Source organism: Crinia signifera, chromosome 5 (assembly GCF_055691185.1).
Source record: "Crinia signifera chromosome 5, ASM5569118v1, whole genome shotgun sequence".
NCBI classification, from domain to species: Eukaryota; Metazoa; Chordata; class Amphibia; order Anura; family Myobatrachidae; genus Crinia; species Crinia signifera.
The window spans coordinates 29,380,920-29,399,227 of NC_139221.1; positions in this window are offsets into that span (position 1 = coordinate 29,380,920).

Genomic DNA, 18,308 nt, shown 5'->3' on the forward strand with positions numbered 1-18,308 from the left:
AATGTTAAATGTCTCAATTGACCCGATTTTCCTGTTCAATGCCTCAATTGACCCGATTTTTCCATAGGAAACAATGTTAAATGGCCCACAGAGGCCAAATAGGCACCCTGAAGTGTGAAATGGCCCCCACAATTGTTAACGCCACCCCACGATGGGCGCCCTTCTAGGTAAAGAGTACCAAAAAATCATAAAAACTGCTAAAATTACAGGTTCTATTTTGAACACCTCACAATATTGTTTTTAGCTGGATGACTATGCTAAGTGACACAAGAGGGTGGGACAAACACGTGGCCCATCTAGGAGTGACACTGCTGCTGCAGTGCCACTCCTAGATGGGCCATGTGTTTGTCCCACCCTCTTTTTGCATATGCCTGCAATACGACCGCTAATACAAATTAGTATAGGCAGTCTGCACGGATCAGTCACTTACCTTTCTTGAGACCGTAGGTAGCCCTCGGTCCGGGGTTCATGATCCGGGGTCCATGATCCGGGGTCCATGATCCAGGGTCTATGGTCCTGGGTCCGATGCTCCATCGTCCTGGGTCTGGTGCTCCATGGTCCGGGGCTCCAGGATTCGAAGAAATCCATTTGGGGACCTTTGGAAGAAAATTCTACTCACCAAGGTCCTCCGGCGAAGATCACATCCTCTTCGTTCCGACGTAGTCCGGGTCTTCCAAAAAAAAACCTGCATATGTCCCTGCCGGTACCCTCACACTAACTAACAGGAGAGACGCTGAAGTTTCATCTTCAGCGCCTCTCCTCCGAATGATTCTATTGGCCACCTAGCGGTCAATCAGGAGCTAGGCGGCCAATAGAATCATTCGGAGGAGAGGCGCTGAAGATGAAATGTCAGTGTCTCTCCTGTTAGTTAGTGTACCTTTTACCTTTAAATCTTTTTTACCTTTTAAACTTTTTTATCATGTTGTATGGTGGATAGACTTTGGAATAAACCTGTTTTACCACCAAATGACTGAATTGCCAATTTCCAATTGAGGATTTGGAAGCTAATATATAACTTTTGAAGAAAATAGGGCACTTCCCTATGGTGACCATACACCCTGAGGGGTGTTTGGAGCCAGTGGTGTCTTACAAGGCTATCCAGATAAGAAATTGATGTGTATACAGATATAATTATGGGCATATAGGGCCTGTTATACAGGTCAGTAAGAAGGAACTTATTTTTAGTTGCTGGTCTTTTAATTAAATACTGACTCATCAATTTTTTTAATCTCTCATTCCTTTACCGCTTACATGAGCTGGTACCAATGAAGGAACACCACTTCAACCAAAAACAAGAGTGAATCACACACCTTTGTTATAATGACAGCGCATCATTGTCCACCTCTTTTGTGTATTTCTGTAGATTTGGAGTTGGGGTTGGTATCCCAAGGTGTGACACGTTGCTGCAGTCAGGTTTGGCGCAGATATATCTTCACTAGAGTTTCTTTGTCCCTATTCGTATTCTGTCGATGGCGTAAACATTCTTATTTGTAAATACAAATACGAATGTGCCATAAATATGAATATGAATATTCATATTTTTGGCATAGTTAATGCCAAATATACGAATATACCTAAACAATTCGTAATTTACTATGAAAATACGGATTTTTTTATATGAATTTACCTTAGTAAATTTCCCCCTATATCTGTTCATACATTCAGACATCACAATGGAAGATGTCAGAATTGAAAATTGTTACCAATACTGTATGTGGGAAAAGGCTTCCATCGCCCTCCCATGGTTTGTATGAGGATTTCCTTTCTCTAATAAACATCTCAGACAGCGAAAAGAAAGGGGAGTACAATGGTGCTCTCTAGTTTCAACACACCAGAAATTGTCTGATTAATAACAGGAACTTTAATAACTTTCCTGGGGAAGTTTAACCCCTTCCCGCCGCAGCCTGTTTTTGCCTTCCTGACAGAGCCCTTTTTTTCAAATCTGACAGGTATCACTTAAGTGGGGATAACTTTTTTTTGCTTTTACTTATCCCAGTGATTTTGAGATTGTTTTTTTGTGACACATTGTACTTCAAGTTAGTGGTACATTTTGGTTGATACAGTCTGTGTTTTTTTGTGAAAAATACCAAAATGTCGTAAAAAAATTGAAAATTTTGCAATTTGCAAAATGTTAAATTTTCTGCTTGTGAGACAAATAATCATACCACTCAAAATAGTTAATAACTAACAAAGACCATATGTCTACTTTATGTTGCCATCATTATTTCAACCTCCTTTTAATTTTTTTGGACACTAGGAGGCTTAAAATATGAATAGCAAATTCTCAAATTTTCAAGAAAATTTCAAACACTGATTTTTTTAGGGACCAGTTCAGTTCTGATGTGACTTTGAGGGACTTGTATGTGAGATACCCCCATAAATGATGCCATTTCAAAAACTGCACCCTCACAGTATTCAAAACAGCATTTTGGAAGTTTGTTAACCCTTTAGGTGTTTCACAGGAATTAAAACAAAGTGTAGGTGAAATTTCAAAATTTCATTTTTTTTGCAGATTTTCAATTTTAATACATTTTTCTAAGGAACACAGTAGATTTTACTAGAGAAATGTGACCAAAAATTGATTCCCCCAATTCTTTTGTTTTCATAAATATCCTATATGTGGCCCTAGTGTGCACGTTGACCAAACCACAGGCTTCATAATAGAAGGAGCACCTACTTGATTTTGGAGCCTCCTTTTTATGAGATTATTTTTTAGGCACCATGTAGGTTTCTAGGCACCATAAGATGCTGAAAGTTAGGAACCCCCCCACAAGTGACCCCATTTTGCAAACTACACCCCTCAGGGAATTCATCTAGGGGTATAGTGTACATTTCAAACCCCCAGGGGTTTCACCAATTTTGGTACAACTGGGCTGTGAAAATGAAAAATTACATTTTTTTACACAAAAATGCAGTTCTGGCTCAAAATTTTTCATTTTCACAAGGAATGAAGGAGACAAAGCACCCCAAAATCTGTGCCCCAATTTCTCCCGAGTACGGCAATGCCTCATATGTGACCAAAAAATACCATTTGGGTGCATGGCAGGACTCAGAAGGGAAGGAGTGATTTTGGGATTTTGCAGCACAGATTCTGGTGGAATGAATGGTGGGTGCTATGTTGCATTAGCAAGACCCCCGAAGCACCAATACAGTGGAACCCCCCCACAAGTGACCCCATTTTGAAAACTACTCCCCTCAGGGAATTCATCTAGGGGTATAGTGTACATTTCAAACCCCCAGGGGTTTCACCAATTGTGGTACAACTGGGCTGTGAAAATGAAAAATTACATTTTTTTACACAAAAAATGCAGTTCTGGCTCAAAATTTTTCATTTTCACAAGGAATGAAGGAGACAAAGCACCCCAAAATCTGTGCCCCAATTTCTCCCGAGTACGGCAATGCCTCATATGTGACCAAAAAATACCATTTGGGTGCATGGCAGGACTCAGAAGGGAAGGAGTGATTTTTGGATTTTGCAGCACAGATTCTGGTGGAATGAATGGTGGGTGCTATGTCGCATTAGCAAGACCCCCGAAGCACCAATACAGTGGAACCCCCCCACAAGTGACCCCATTTTGCAAACTACACCCCTCAGGGAATTCATCTAGGGGTATAGTGTACATTTCAAACCCCCAGGGGTTTCACCAATTGTGGTACAACTGGGCTGTGAAAATGAAAAATTACATTTTTTTACACAAAAAATGCAGTTCTGGCTCAAAATTTTTCATTTTCACAAGGAATGAAGGAGACAAAGCACCCCAAAATCTGTGCCCCAATTTCTCCCGAGTACGGCAATGCCTCATATGTGACCAAAAAATACCATTTGGGTGCATGGCAGGACTCAGAAGGGAAGGAGTGATTTTTGGATTTTGCAGCACAGATTCTGGTGGAATGAATGGTGGGTGCTATGTCGCATTAGCAAGACCCCCGAAGCACCAATACAGTGGAACCCCCCCACAAGTGACCCCATTTTGCAAACTACACCCCTCAGGGAATTCATCTAGGGGTATAGTGTACATTTCAAACCCCCAGGGGTTTCACCAATTGTGGTACAACTGGGCTGTGAAAATGAAAAATTACATTTTTTACACAAAAATGCAGTTCTGGCTCAAAATTTTTCATTTTCACAAGGAATGAAGGAGACAAAGCACCCCAAAATCTGTGCCCCAATTTCTCCCGAGTACGGCAATGCCTCATATGTGACCAAAAAATACCATTTGGGTGCATGGCAGGACTCAGAAGGGAAGGAGTGATTTTTGGATTTTGCAGCTCAGATTCTGGTGGAATGAATGGTGGGTGCTATGTGGCATTAGCAAGACCCCCGAAGCACGGTGAAATGATGAACCTAATAATCCATAGATGTGTGGTATATTTTAAAACACTTCTTTATACATAGGCCGGGTTTGTCGGGGCAAGTTTCACAGTGGAAAATAGTATCCTTTCTTATTCCCTTTTTATAGCAAACTTTGCACCTTTTTTGTGTCCTGCCCTTTTTTGCAGTGGAGGGGATTTCGTTAGGAAAATGCTGCCCTGGTACAATACGGGGGCCAGTACTAGAAGTACTGGGGCCCTCTGCCTGCTGGTTCCCAAATATTAGGCCCTTTATGACTTCCTTATGAAAGTGCATAAATGTCCCCCTCTGGCTGGTAGAACGGAATAGCACGTAAGCGTTATACAGTGCCATCTGGATTATATACACGGCCAGCTTCTTGTACCAGATTTTTGTTTTCCGCAGGGCACTGTACGGCTTCAGTACCTGATCTGAAAGATCCACTCCGCCCATGTACTTATTGTAATCTAGGATACAATTAGGTTTTGAGGTGGGGTACCTCGTACAGGGACGGAGGTGGTACTGTCTCCATGAATTGTTGTCAGTATAAGGACATCCCTCTTGTCCTTATATTTGACCAACAACATATTTTCGGTGGATTGTGCCCTGCTTTCACCCCTTCTCAGTACTTGGGCAATGTGCGTTTTTGGGAGGCCTCTTTGGTTCTTGCGCACAGTACCGCAAGCTGCTGTACCTCTTGAACCAAGGGCCTTAAACAGGGGGATGCTAGTGTAAAAGTTATCCACATAGAGGTGATAACCTTTATCCAGGAAGGGGTGCACTAAATCCCAGACAATTTTTCCACTAACACCTACGAGGGAGGGGGGGCATTCTGGCGGTTCAATTCTTGAATCCTTCCCTTCATATACCCTAAACCTGTGGGTGTACCCTGAGGTGCTTTCACACAGTTTATACATTTTTATGCCATACCTTGCCCTCTTACTGGGAAGGTACTGGTGGAATTTAACCCTTCCTTTAAAATGTATAAGGGACTCGTCGATACAAATAAATTTTTCAGGGATGTACATCTCTGCAAATTTGGCACTGAAATGATCAATGACCGGCCTGACTTTGAATAGCCGGTCAAAGGTGGGATCATCTCTGGGTGGGCACTGTGCATTATCGGTGTAATGTAAAAATTTAAGGATTGTCTCAAAACGAGTCCGAGTCATGACCATACGGTAAAGTGGGGTGCTGTACAGAACATCTGTACTCCAATATTGCCTAATTTCTGGCTTTTTTACTATGCCCATATGTAACACCAGACCCCAAAACGTCATCATCTCTACTGCATCTACAGGGGTCTACCTAGCAAATGATGACGTGGGGTTTTGAGCAATAAACTGCTGGGCATATAAATTACTTTGGTCCACCATTAAATTTATAAAATCATCAGAGAAAAATAATTTGAAAAAGTCAATTTCTCTGAGACCTGTTGAATCAAATTGGATTCCTGGGATGGCCAAAAACTCAGGAACCTGGGGCTCAAAATTGTCTGGTGGTGGGGTCCATACGGGATCAATCATTTGGGGGGGGGGGTCTCAGCTGCTCTACGGGGGCGTCTTTGAGGGGGTCCCTCATCTCTAGAGGAGGAAGATGAGGTTAAGACGAATCCTTCAAATTCCCCGCTTGCATCACTGGCTGTGTCAGAGTCAGAGGCAAGCATGGCATATGCCTCCTCCGCTGAATACATTCTTTGGGATGACATTTGGGATGACATTTGGGATGCCATTTTTATTTTTGTGTTTCTGTAAGTGTAATGTTTCAACACGTGTATAGTGTAGGGGGGGTACAAACTTTATTTCAACACGGGGGGTATGTAGTGTGTAGTGTGAATGTAGTGCAGAAAAAAAAATACTTTATACAGGAATTTGATCCCAATAAAAAAAAAAAAATTAGATCAACCCTGTGGCAAAAATGCTGATCTGTGATGTACGTCACTCAGCAACTTCAAGGCAGCTTTTGGTACAACCTTGAAGGGGTTAAAAAAAAAAAAAAGGTCCTGCGCCAAAAATTGAGCACAGATGTTGGTCAGTAACGTCCGTCACTGAACAGCGCTCAAAGGCAACAGGAATTTGATCCAAAAAAATAAAAAAAATAGATCAACCCTGTGCCGAAAATGCTGATCAGTGATGTACGTCACTGATCAGCGCTCAGCGGCCACAGGACACCCACAAAAGCAACGTGGGTGTAAAAACATTTTAAAAAAAATAAACCACAGCACTCTCCAAAAAAAAAACAATTTAAAAAAACTGCAGAAAAAAAATTATATCAACCCTGTGCCAAAAATGCTGTTCAGTGAAGTACGTCACTGATCAGCGCTCAGCGGCCACAGGACACCCACAAAAGCAACGTGGGTGTAAAAACAATTTAAAAAAAATAAACCACAGCACTCTCCAAAAAAAAAACAATTTAAAAAAACTGCAGAAAAAAAATTATATCAACCCTGTGCCAAAAATGCTGTTCAGTGATGTACGTCACTGATCAGCGCTCAGCGGCCACAGGACACCCACAAAAGCAACGTGGGTGTAAAAACAAAACCCCACTGCACTCTCCAAAAAAAAAAAACTGCAGATCAGTGATGCAGTGATGCAACACTGATTAGCAGTGAGGGGCAGCAGGCACACAACTGTGGGTGCAACCTGACAGGGTATATATATAAAAAAAAAAAAACCTGCACCCCCAAAAAGTTGCTGATCAGTTAATTTATACTGATCAGCACAAAAGGGGGGGCAGCAGTCAGTTGCACAGGCAGCACAACCTTTGGTGCAACTGACAGGTATATATATAAAAAAAAAACCCTGCACCCCCAAAAAGTTGCTGATCAGCACAGATATACTGATCAGCACAAAAGGGGGGGCAGCAGACACAAAATATAGCACTCTCTCTCACTATCTCTCACTATCTCTCACTATCTGTCATTCTATGACACTGCAGCAGCAGCACACAGGAAGTCACAAGATCCAGGAAGCATCCAGCTGCTGGCAGCACGCTACCAGCGGTGATCAGGTAAGTATCAGGCAAGGATCAGGTCAGTATATCACGACAGATTGGCACGGTGACCGCTCTGCACGCAATTCCAGACCGGAATGGCGTCTGCAGCGCAGTCACCGTTAGTTTAAATCACGCGCCATGGCTGTGATTGGTCCGTCGGTCCGACGGACCAATCACAGCCTTGGGGGCAGGTGGGGTGAGGTGTGGTCATCACCGGTGACCCCCTCACGCCCCCTCACACCCGGCGGTGATTGATCCCTGTGTTACCGAGCATCTGATTCGCCGGTAACACAGGAAAACGCTGCGATTGGCTGTTCACATTGAACAGCCAATCGCAGCGATCGCCGACGGGGGGAGGCATCGCCGCCCCCCCTGGGCATGCTGGGACATGTCTGCTGTCAGGGACAGCAGACATCGTCCCTCTGTCACCGCGTCCCTAGGCGCGGTGACAGTTTAAAGTCATGACGTATATATACGTCATGTGTCGGGAAGTACATCCCGGCCATGACGTATATATACGTCAAATGTCGGGAAGGGGTTAAGGCATTTGAAATTTACTTTTGAAGCCCGATGTTCGCCTATCCTTTTTTGTACAATAATTTGCATGTTAACTTGGAAAGATTATTTAAAAGTTTCCATATACGATGAAAAAATTGGGTATTAGAATTAGGAATGTGCATGTTTTGGGTTCTAATGGGTTTTGCCAAAACACCCCCTAAACATTTTGGGTTTTGATTTTTTTTTTAAAAAGCATAAAAACTGCTAAAATCGCAGATTTTTTGTGTTTTTTTGCTCCTACGCTATTAGTAAACTCAATAACATTAATTTCCAGTCTATTCTGAAAAGCTCACACCTCACAAGGGCCCTTATTCTGATTGACGCGGACTTTACCGCGTACTTACGGATCGCGTCTTTTCGGCGTCTGCGCATGCGTGGAGAACGCTACGCGCATGTGCCACGCCTTGACTCGGTACCAGTTCGGCCAAATCCCGTCCAAAACTGTTCACCGCTATCAGTCGGGAAATAGGGGCGTATTATGGGCGTCATGCGGAATGACACATGGGCGTAGTTTCAAAGTGGGCAAAACGGGGCGGAAACATGGGCGGACACGGGGGAGTACACTTATGTTGGGGGGCGTACATTCGGAAACCACTCCGAATGCACGCGATCAAAAAGGGCAGAAATGTGCGGTGTCCACAAGTGTACTATTGCTTTGCGGACACCACTCGTTCATGCGGTAGGCGAACGTACGCCTAATGACTACAACCATTAACACCTGAACCCAATAGAATCGACTCCTTTACTCATTACTCACTAATAGGACGCTTGTCAGTGCTTTAATTGAAACCATTGCTGCTTCAAGGAACCCGTACTAAACACCCACATATGCTGTACTTGTCAGACACTTTCAAACTGCTAACAATGGACATGACAGAATATTAATACTAGCAATACACATGTGTATTTGACATGTACTCATGAAACCACACATTTTGGGTAAAGTAAACACATTTATTTATATTCATGTCACAGTCAATGCCAGTGTGATGCAATGACCATAAAATAATACATACAAACAATAAACAACATGGCAGGAATTTCGCAAAATAAATAATAATACAAAACAAATATAATTGCACACAGATGGACTCCAGCACCTCCTATGTGCCACTGCACATGCAGCCAGTGGGAAATGAGGAGGCTGCTGGCCCTTCTACAGCAGGGCAAGCTGCACCTGACCATTCAACAGCAGGGCACCCTACACCTGGCCCTTCTGCAGCAGGCCAACCTGCAGCTGGCTCATATGCACCATCAGCAGAATCATTTGGAACACAACCGGGGACTTCACAAGATAGTACCATGGCCATCACTTCAAGTACAGCTGACAGTAATGGCAGGCAAAAGAGGGCAACAGGGGAACCACAAAGGACATATGAAGCAAGGGCTCAGCTGGTTCCCCTCAGCACGTGATTGGACACAAGAAGCTGACACACACAGCACAATGGAAGATTTGGGAACACATAACGGCAGAGATTAATGCAGCCACAAGTTCATTTCCGACCACGTTTGGCCTTGGTAGGCTCCTTGGCCTGTGCAGCAGCTCTTCGGGGACGGCCAGATGCTGGGGCAGGTGGAGCAGATGATGTGGAGGGGTTGGCTGGTCTACCCCTCCTGCCAGCAGGGAGTGTTGCCGCTGGTAATGCACCAGAAACGGATGCCATTAGGACCCTGTTGCTGGTAACCAGCTCCACCATAAGCTCATTATGGTGGAGGAGGAGATCATTTTGGCGGGTGGCTTGCTCGGCCAGCACCTGAGCACTTGCAGCCATGGCCTGCATGCTCGCAGCCATGGACTGCTGGGTGCTGACCAAGCTCGCCAGGATCTCCTCGGTCCTACGCACCCGTTCTGATGCCAAGTCTCCCTGCTGGTTGATGTCCCCAAGCACCTCGGCCAAGGCGGCCAAATCGGCTTGGCCCGATGCCTGCTGCTGCACAGGCCTACCTCTGGGGCCAGGTGGCACGGACTCCTCCACCTCCTGAACAGAGTCGTCACCAAGCGGTGGGGTGTCTGTGGGAAAAGATAAACACAATTAGGAGACATTCTACGATAATTACTTGCACAAGTTTATGGCATGACCAATATTTACCTTCCAGAAAAGACGCAAACACTTCAGCTGGGGCCTCGCTATCCATCGTGCTCACCCCCCTGATCTCCTCAACTGATATACAGCTCTCGGCCATCACCTCCAGGGGGGTGAGCTCTAGCCCTGATGGCATGGGGCCGGCCCCAGATGTCTGGCTGTGGTCCCACCGCTTGGTCAGCTTCCTCTTCAGGTTGGTTTTGAAGTCCTGCCACCTGCAATGTAAGTTGACATATTAATACATGTCACTCCCAATGTTAGCTGTTGCAGCCATTGCTCTGTGCTACATATTACAACATGTGATTAATGTCCCATATATAATATTACATGCAACTAGGATATCAACCGTTACAATACACATTCACAATCACCCTACTCTAACTCTCCACGAAATAACATGCCAATAATGTATGTGTATCGTAACAACCTCACGGCCCATTTGCTAAATGCAGCTAAGCATCAATTCAATCATTACTTGGCTATTACTGGCCACATGTATCACAAAACAACTTGCCTCTTCTTCACATGGTCCGTCTCACGAACTTGTGGCGCTACTTCATTAATCTCTGCCGTTATCTGTTCCCAAATCTTCCATCTGCGTGTGTGTGTCAGCTTCTCGGATGGACACTCTATCCAATCACGTGCTCGGGGAACCAGGATGGCCAGCTCCTGTGCTTCATATGCCTTATTTTTTTTGGGTGGTTCCGCTGTTGCACTGGCTCGCCCCTTGCCACGTCCCTGGCCACGCCCCCTGGCACCAGTCGCTGCACTTGAAGTGCTGGCCATGGTACTACCTTGTGAAGTCCCCTGTTGTGTTCCAAACAATTCTGCTGATGGTGGATATGAGCCAGCTGCAGGTTGGCCTGCTGCAGAAGGGCCAGGTGTAGGTTGCCCTGCTGTAGAATGGTCAGGTGCAGGTTCCCCTGCTGTAGAAGGGGCAGCAGCCTCCTCATTACCCACTGGCCGCATGTGCAGTGGCACATAGGTGGTGCTGGAGTCCATCTGGTCAAATAGTTGCTGCAGCACTGGGTCCACCTCTGGTTGGGATCCAGCCATGTTAGCAACAACATTGTCACCTTCTAATACACCTTTATATACTGTTTGTGTAATCTGTTTGGCGGACATCAGCGGCAGCTGCGTTCCGTGCGTGAGCGTACGTCGCTGTTTTTTCGCGCCGCATACGGTGGCGGAAATTCCATTGTGTAAAACCTGGCGAAAGTTCTACATGAAATACTGGTCACCAATGCTAACATTGCATAGAATCTTCTGATACACCTGTGACTATTGCACAATACACATGCTATTTGCTAGCATGACATGACATTTCATTCATGACTACTGTGGTATTGTGGCGTTTTAGTGCAAGCTAAAAGTAGCCCAATCCCTTAGAGAATCCAGCCCACAAGTCATGCAATACTCATCTCTACTGTTATAGACCACACATGTGAGAGCCCTATAAATAGTGACTTCCTGCTAGAATCATTTGTCTCCAGATCTGGACTTGTCAGGGTCTAAGGTAAGCTCTTCCATGCTCCTTGTAGATATGATATCCATTAACAATGTAAGTGTATGAATGTATGCACCATTGCCTCACTGACTACAGATTGTTGGGCCAGCAAAGTGGTGTATCATTATTGCAACATGTCACATGTTCACTATTTCACTCACAGGTCTTAAACCTGTGTGGGTTCATCTATTGCAGGACAACATGTCCCAGCAATAGATGAAATGTGTCATAGTACATGATGTCGGCAAAAAATGCTGACACCTCTATCTGTGTGTTTTGGACGGTGTGTATTGAGTTCATATCATTGTGTCAACTTCCTCCTCAGCGCCAGCTACATCAATATCTTCTCTCGGTCTACAACATTGACACCTTCATTATCTAAATCAGGAACTGCACTGTGGGTGATCCTTCCAGCATATGCAGAGGGAGTGCTGAAAATGGTGGAAGGAGCCACCTCTTCCCATACAGCGATGGGAAGGTAAGAATCAGAATCCGCTTTATTGGCCAGGTATAGTTGCGTATACTAGGAATTTGTTTTCGGTTTGCTGTGCAGCAGCCAGGTGGCTAACAAGTAAACAGCAAACAGTATAAACAATATAAACAGGTGGGGGAACATGTACAGTCATATAGAAAGTTTTTCCGATGGGACACCGTGTTAAATTATGTGCAAAGGGTTATGGCGTGACTAGACAGTGAGGAGTTCATGAGTTCATGTGTCAACTGGTGAACCACTTGAGGAAATAAACTTTTTAGGCTTCTGGTGGACCTGGTGGGACTAGCCCTGTAGCATCTGCCTGATGGCAGCAGGTTAAACAAACCATGGCCAGGATGTAGTTGGTCCTTGTCTATCTTCGTTGCCCGCTTTTTTGCTCTGGACAGGTACAGTTCCTGGACAGAGGGAAGGTCTGTCCCGATTATATTCTTCGCAGTTCTGACTACCTTTTGGAGTCTGCATTTCACTCTCTCGCTGGCGGAGCCGTACCAGACCAGTATTGAGGAGCACAGTACATACTCCACAATTGTGGAGTAGAAGAGGAGCACAAGCTTCTGTGGGATGTTGTGAAGTTGGTATCAGGCAACCCAGGCCAAATCCTACCTTAAGGAGTGAAGGGGGTCTCTCTTGACCCAACTCACACCGGGTGGGCAAACCTTGTGCGACTCCCACAAATCTCTCTCCCCGGATGTTGAACTTCCTCAGTTGCCTAAGTAAGAATAGCCTCTGCTGCGCTTTTCCAACAATAGTATCAGTGTTGGGTCCCCATTTAAGGTCCCGGGAGATTGTGGTTCCTAGGAACTTGAAGGAGTCCACTGACAACACCACACTGTCAGCAATTGTTAGCAGAGGAACACCAACATTCTTCTGGTACTCTTTACCTAGCACGGCGCCCGCGATTACAATCGCGGGCGTCGGGGGTAAAAAATCGCGGGCATCGTGGGCATCGCGGGTAAATCAAAAACGGGTGCGACGCGATGCCCGCGATGCCCGCGATTTTCCCATAGGGATCAATGTTAAAAGTCAGATTGGTCGCGATTTTAGCGTTAATTGGCTCAATGCCCGCGATTTTTACATAGGAAACAATGTTAAATGGGCCACAGAGCCCTAATAGTCCCCCTGAAGTGTGAAATGGCCCCCACAATTTTTAACGCCACCCCACGATCAACGTGAACCCGAAGCGTGGCGAGCGCAGCGAGCCCGCGAGGGGCGGCGGTACGCGTCCTCCGACCTTTTCATACCCCCACTATCCACGTCGGCGTGGAGTTGAGAATAGAATAGTGTGGCGAGCGCAGCGAGCCACCGAGCCCGAAGCGTGGCGAGCGCAGCGAGCCCCGCGAGGGGACGCGGATACCTTCACAGTTATACGCGTCCCCTCACGGGCTTCACAGGTGTCCGTGGCGACGCGGACACCTGTGAAGCCCGCGAGGGGACGCGTTTACCTGTGAAGGTATCCGCGTGCGCTCGCCACGCTTCGGGCTCGGTGGCTCGCTGCGCTCGCCACACTATTCTATTCTCAACTCCACGCCGACGTGGATAGTGGGGGTATGAAAAGGTCGGAGGACGCGTACCGCCGCCCCTCGCGGGCGCGCTGCGCTCGCCACGCTTCGGGTTCACGTTGATCGTGGGGTGGCGTTAAAAATTGTGGGGGCCATTTCACACTTCAGGGGGACTATTAGGGCTCTGTGGCCCATTTAACATTGTTTCCTATGTAAAAATCGCGACCAATCTGACTTTTAACACTAAAATCGCGACCAATCTGATTTTTAACATTGGTCCCTATGGGAAATCGCGGCCATCGCGGCCATCGCATCGCACCCGTTTTTTAGTGCATGCGATGGTCGCGATGGTCGCGATGGGCGCCGTGCTAGGTAAAGAGTACCATTCTTCTTCCTAAAGTCCACTACCATCTCAATGGTTTTGAGTGCGTTGAGCTCTAGATGGTTGCTGCTGCACCACCGGGCCAATCGGTCCACTTCTTGTCTGTAGGCTGATTCATCCCCGTCCTTGATAAGACCAATGACGGTAGTGTCATCTGTGAATTTGATTATCTTTACTGATTGTGCCTCTGAGGTGCAGTCGTTGGTATACAGGGAGAAGAGCAGGGGTGAGAGTACACAGCCCTGGGGGGCTCCTGTGCTGATGGACCGCACTTGGGATGTGAATTTCCCCACGTTCACAACTTGTTTTCTATCATTCAGAAAGTCCACAATCCAAGAACACGTAGCTTCAGAGACTCCTAGGCGGAGTAGTTTGGGGTGGAGGATGTTGGGGATGATTGTGTTGAGAGCCGAGCTGAAGTCGACAAACAGGACCCTTGCATAGGTACCAGGCATATCCAGGTGCTGCAGAATGTAGTGCAGGCCCAGGTTGACTGCGTCCTCAATGCATCGATCAGATTGGTAGGCGAACTGGAGGGGTTCTAGCCAGTGGTGGGATTCAAATAAATTAACAACAGGTTCTATGTCCTAATGCCCATTGCGCATAAAGCCGCATGCCGTAATGCCAATTACCCATAAGGCCACACACCGTATACCCATTACACATTGTGCTACACACCGTGATGCCAGTTACACATTATGCCGCACACCTTGATGCCCATTACATATTTGAAACATGTGCCACTTACCTACAGGCTCATTGCTAGGGGGGGGTTGCTTGATGCCAGGGGCTTCATGCTGGATGCCAGGGGCTTCTTGCTGGATGCCAAGGGGGCTTCATGCTGGATGCCAGGGGGGCTTCATGCTGGATGCCAAGGGGGCTTCATGCTGGATGCCAAGGGTGCTTCATGCTCGTTGCCAAGGGAAAATACATGCTTGTTGTCGAGGGAGAGTAAATTGCTCGATGTCATGGGGAATACATGCTGGTTGCCAAGGGGGAGTAAATAGCTTGTTGTCAAGGGGGAGATAAATGCCGCCGGATCTTACTGCAGCGGACGCACAGATGGTGCTGTGACAGCCGGGCAGAGAGCTGCGTGCTGCCCGGCTGTATACTGAAAGCAGGTCCGTGACTATTTTGAATTCTCCTGCTGGAACGCGAGCCAATAGGAGCTCACGGCCCGGCAGCCAATAATGAGCCACCACTGTCGCTCCTTATTGGCTGCCGGACAGCGAGCTTCTATTGGCTCGCGGTCCAGCAGTAGCATTCAAAAATAGCCGCGGACCTGCTTTGTGTATACAGCCGGGCAGCACGCAGCTCTCTGCCCGGCTGTCACAGCTGCTTAAAGCGTCCACGGCAGTCCTTAGCAAACGGTTCTGCAGAACCGATCATATATTAGGTATCGGTTCTGCAGAACCGGTGAGAACCAGCTGAATCCCACCACTGGTTCTAGCTGGTGGCCAGTCATAGCTTTCAGGTGGTTCAGTGCCAGGCGGGCAAATGTTTTCATGATAACAGACGTCAGAGCTATCAGCCGGTAGTCATTCAGATTTGTAATAGTTGATTTCTTGGGGACTGGAACAATAGTGGAGCTTTTGAGGCAGGAGGGAACCTTGTGTAGCTCCAGTGATTTGTTGAAGAGCCTGGTGAATATGGGGGCAAGTTGACCCGCGCATACTCTCAGGGCAGATGGTGACACCCCATCAGGACCTGGCGCTTTCCTTGGTTTGGCCCTCTTGAACATCTCTTCCAGCTCTACTTGGGTGACCTGGAGTGACTGGAGTTGACTGTCAACGTTTGCGGCAGCACAGAGGGTATGGCATCGCAACCACCAACACCCTTTGACTCTCCTTGTGGGTTTGTGATAACATGTCTTCTTTAGTAGGCAGAAATGTGTTTTTGATGACAGCTGAAATCTCTTCAAATTTCTAAAGGTGGGAGTAGGAGGGCTTGCATGGTCATGTGTAGTTGAACCACCAGTCATGAATACAGGCCAGGGCCTTAACCGTTCCTTGTCACTCCGTTTCGTAAATGGCACATTGCAAATTTTACATTTCTCCTCCAATGATTTGAATTTAATTTTTTTGGTCCTCCTTTTACTCAACTTTGGCTTTTTGGATTTTACATGTCCCGTACTTTGACACTGGACATCAGCCTTGGCAGATGACGTTGATGGCATATCATCATCTATGTCATCATTGCTACTTGCATTTGCAGCAGATTCAGAAGTAAGAGGAAGCGGCCCTTCATCTTTCCCTAATTGATTCTCCATATTTTGAATCTCCATTATTTTTGTGGAGTTATGCAATATTTTACACCACAGGACAGCATCACTGGAGTGCAAGTATATGCGGCAGTAGATGCACCAATAGAGAGGTATTATATATATGGCAGTAAATTAATTAGGCATCACCAAAGAGATATTATATATATGGCAGTAAATTAATTAGGCCCCACCAGAGAGAGATTATATGTACGGCAGTAAATTACTTAGGCACCACCAAAGAGATATTATATACACAGCAGTAAATTAATTAGGCCCCACCAGAGAGATATTATATATACGGCAGTAAATTAATTATGCCCCACCAGATATTATATATATGGCAGTAAATTAATTACGCACCACCAAAGAGATATTATATATATACGGCAGTATAATTAATATGCGCCAGCAGAGATATTATTTTATTTAGTAGATGCACCAGTACACTGTTAATTTATTCATATTTATTTATATGTCAGACTCAGTACAGTAGATGCACCAGCAGAGAATATGTTTACTAGTTATATAAGGCTGTAAAAAATACACCAGCAGGGAGGTATTATACAGCAGATACACAAGCAGACTGGTATACAAGTGGTTAATAAGTTTAACAACAGTGCACACTGCACAGTCATATACACATGTCTGATTGAAGTGACCAGGTAGAGGTACTACTGACTGGACTGGCAGCCAGCCACTGGCAGTGCAGAGCACACACCACCAGAGAGCAGAGCAGACAGTGGCACTAGTAGGCACTGGCAGTCGCCCCAGCAGTAAAAAAAAACACAGCTCCAGTCCCTAACCTTCCTAACCTAACAAAGCTCTGCACAGTACTAAGCACATTCCTATCCCTAACCCTCCCACAAGAGACAAATGGCGCCGGACGCACGCTATTTATGTAGTGGCCTGGATCTCGCGAGAATCCGGCACTGGGCAATAATGTTTTGCCCGTGCGCCTGGATCCGAGACAGGCAGGAAGCTCCGAGCACCGCTCGGATCCGGGCTCGGATTTCTACCGTTCGTGTGTGCTCGGATCTGGGGAATCCGAGCCTGCGCATCCCTAATTAGAAAGCTGTGGTAAAAGACTCTTCTATAAGTTGCAAATGGCATCAGACTAATTGGCAACAGCCTTAAGTATACTTTAAAAAGGTAGCGGCATGCATTACTTAGACCACGGCCTAAAGTGGTGCTGGAGAGGTGGTGGAACGGATTCCAACCCCCCCTCATTAGGCAGAGTTCTGAACAGAGGGTTTTCTGCACCATCTGCATCTTCTACATTTGTGCCCTAACTCCCATTCTTTATAAAAGGACAGTGGTCTCACAATAAAGGGGTGTGGTCACACAATAGAACCACCAATTCAAGTAACCCCACACAGTAGTACAGTCATATGCACATTACAAAACATGTAGTGCCCATGATTCATATTACACCACTTGTAGTGCCCATTATTCACAATATGACACATTGTAGTGCCCTGATTCATGTTAAGCCACACAGTAACACTTCCTATTTATGTTATGCCACACAGTAGTGTTGATTATACACATACTGTATGCCCACAGCAGTAGTTTCCCATATACAAAATGTCCACAATAAATGCCTCTGTCACACCAGGGGACTCAGTCGACAAGACTGAGACCTCTGGTGGGGACCTGGACCGGTACCTGAACCGGGGAGGTTGGAGAGGACCCCTGCGCATGAACTGCGCGACAGTGCACCCAGAGCCAATGAGTAGTCAGAGGTAAAAATACAACCAGGTTTATTATGCAGAAGGTTGTAATGGTACAGACAGTAAAGTATGCAGGAGTAATGACAGTTCATGCAGATTGCAATACTTTACAGGGATGATGAATTGTGGAATCGATGGTGGGACATCGGATGGATATCGGAGATGGAGACTGTGGGTCCGGAATGACGGACGGAAGATAGGAGCTTGACTGTGGGTCCGGAATGACGGACGGAAGCTTGACTGTGGGTCCGGAGTGTCGGACTATCGATGGTGGAACATCGGAAGCGGATGATGCAGGAGCATCGGAGGACCAGAGTCCTGGAGCTAGGCTGGACCGCTGGGCTGACGAGGCAGGCTCACAGGTGATGGAATAACCTGGATGTCGACAGGAGATGGAATAACCTGGAACGCTCTGCAGAATGGGAGACAACACCAGCGGAGAAATACACTTGTACGGAGACAAGGACA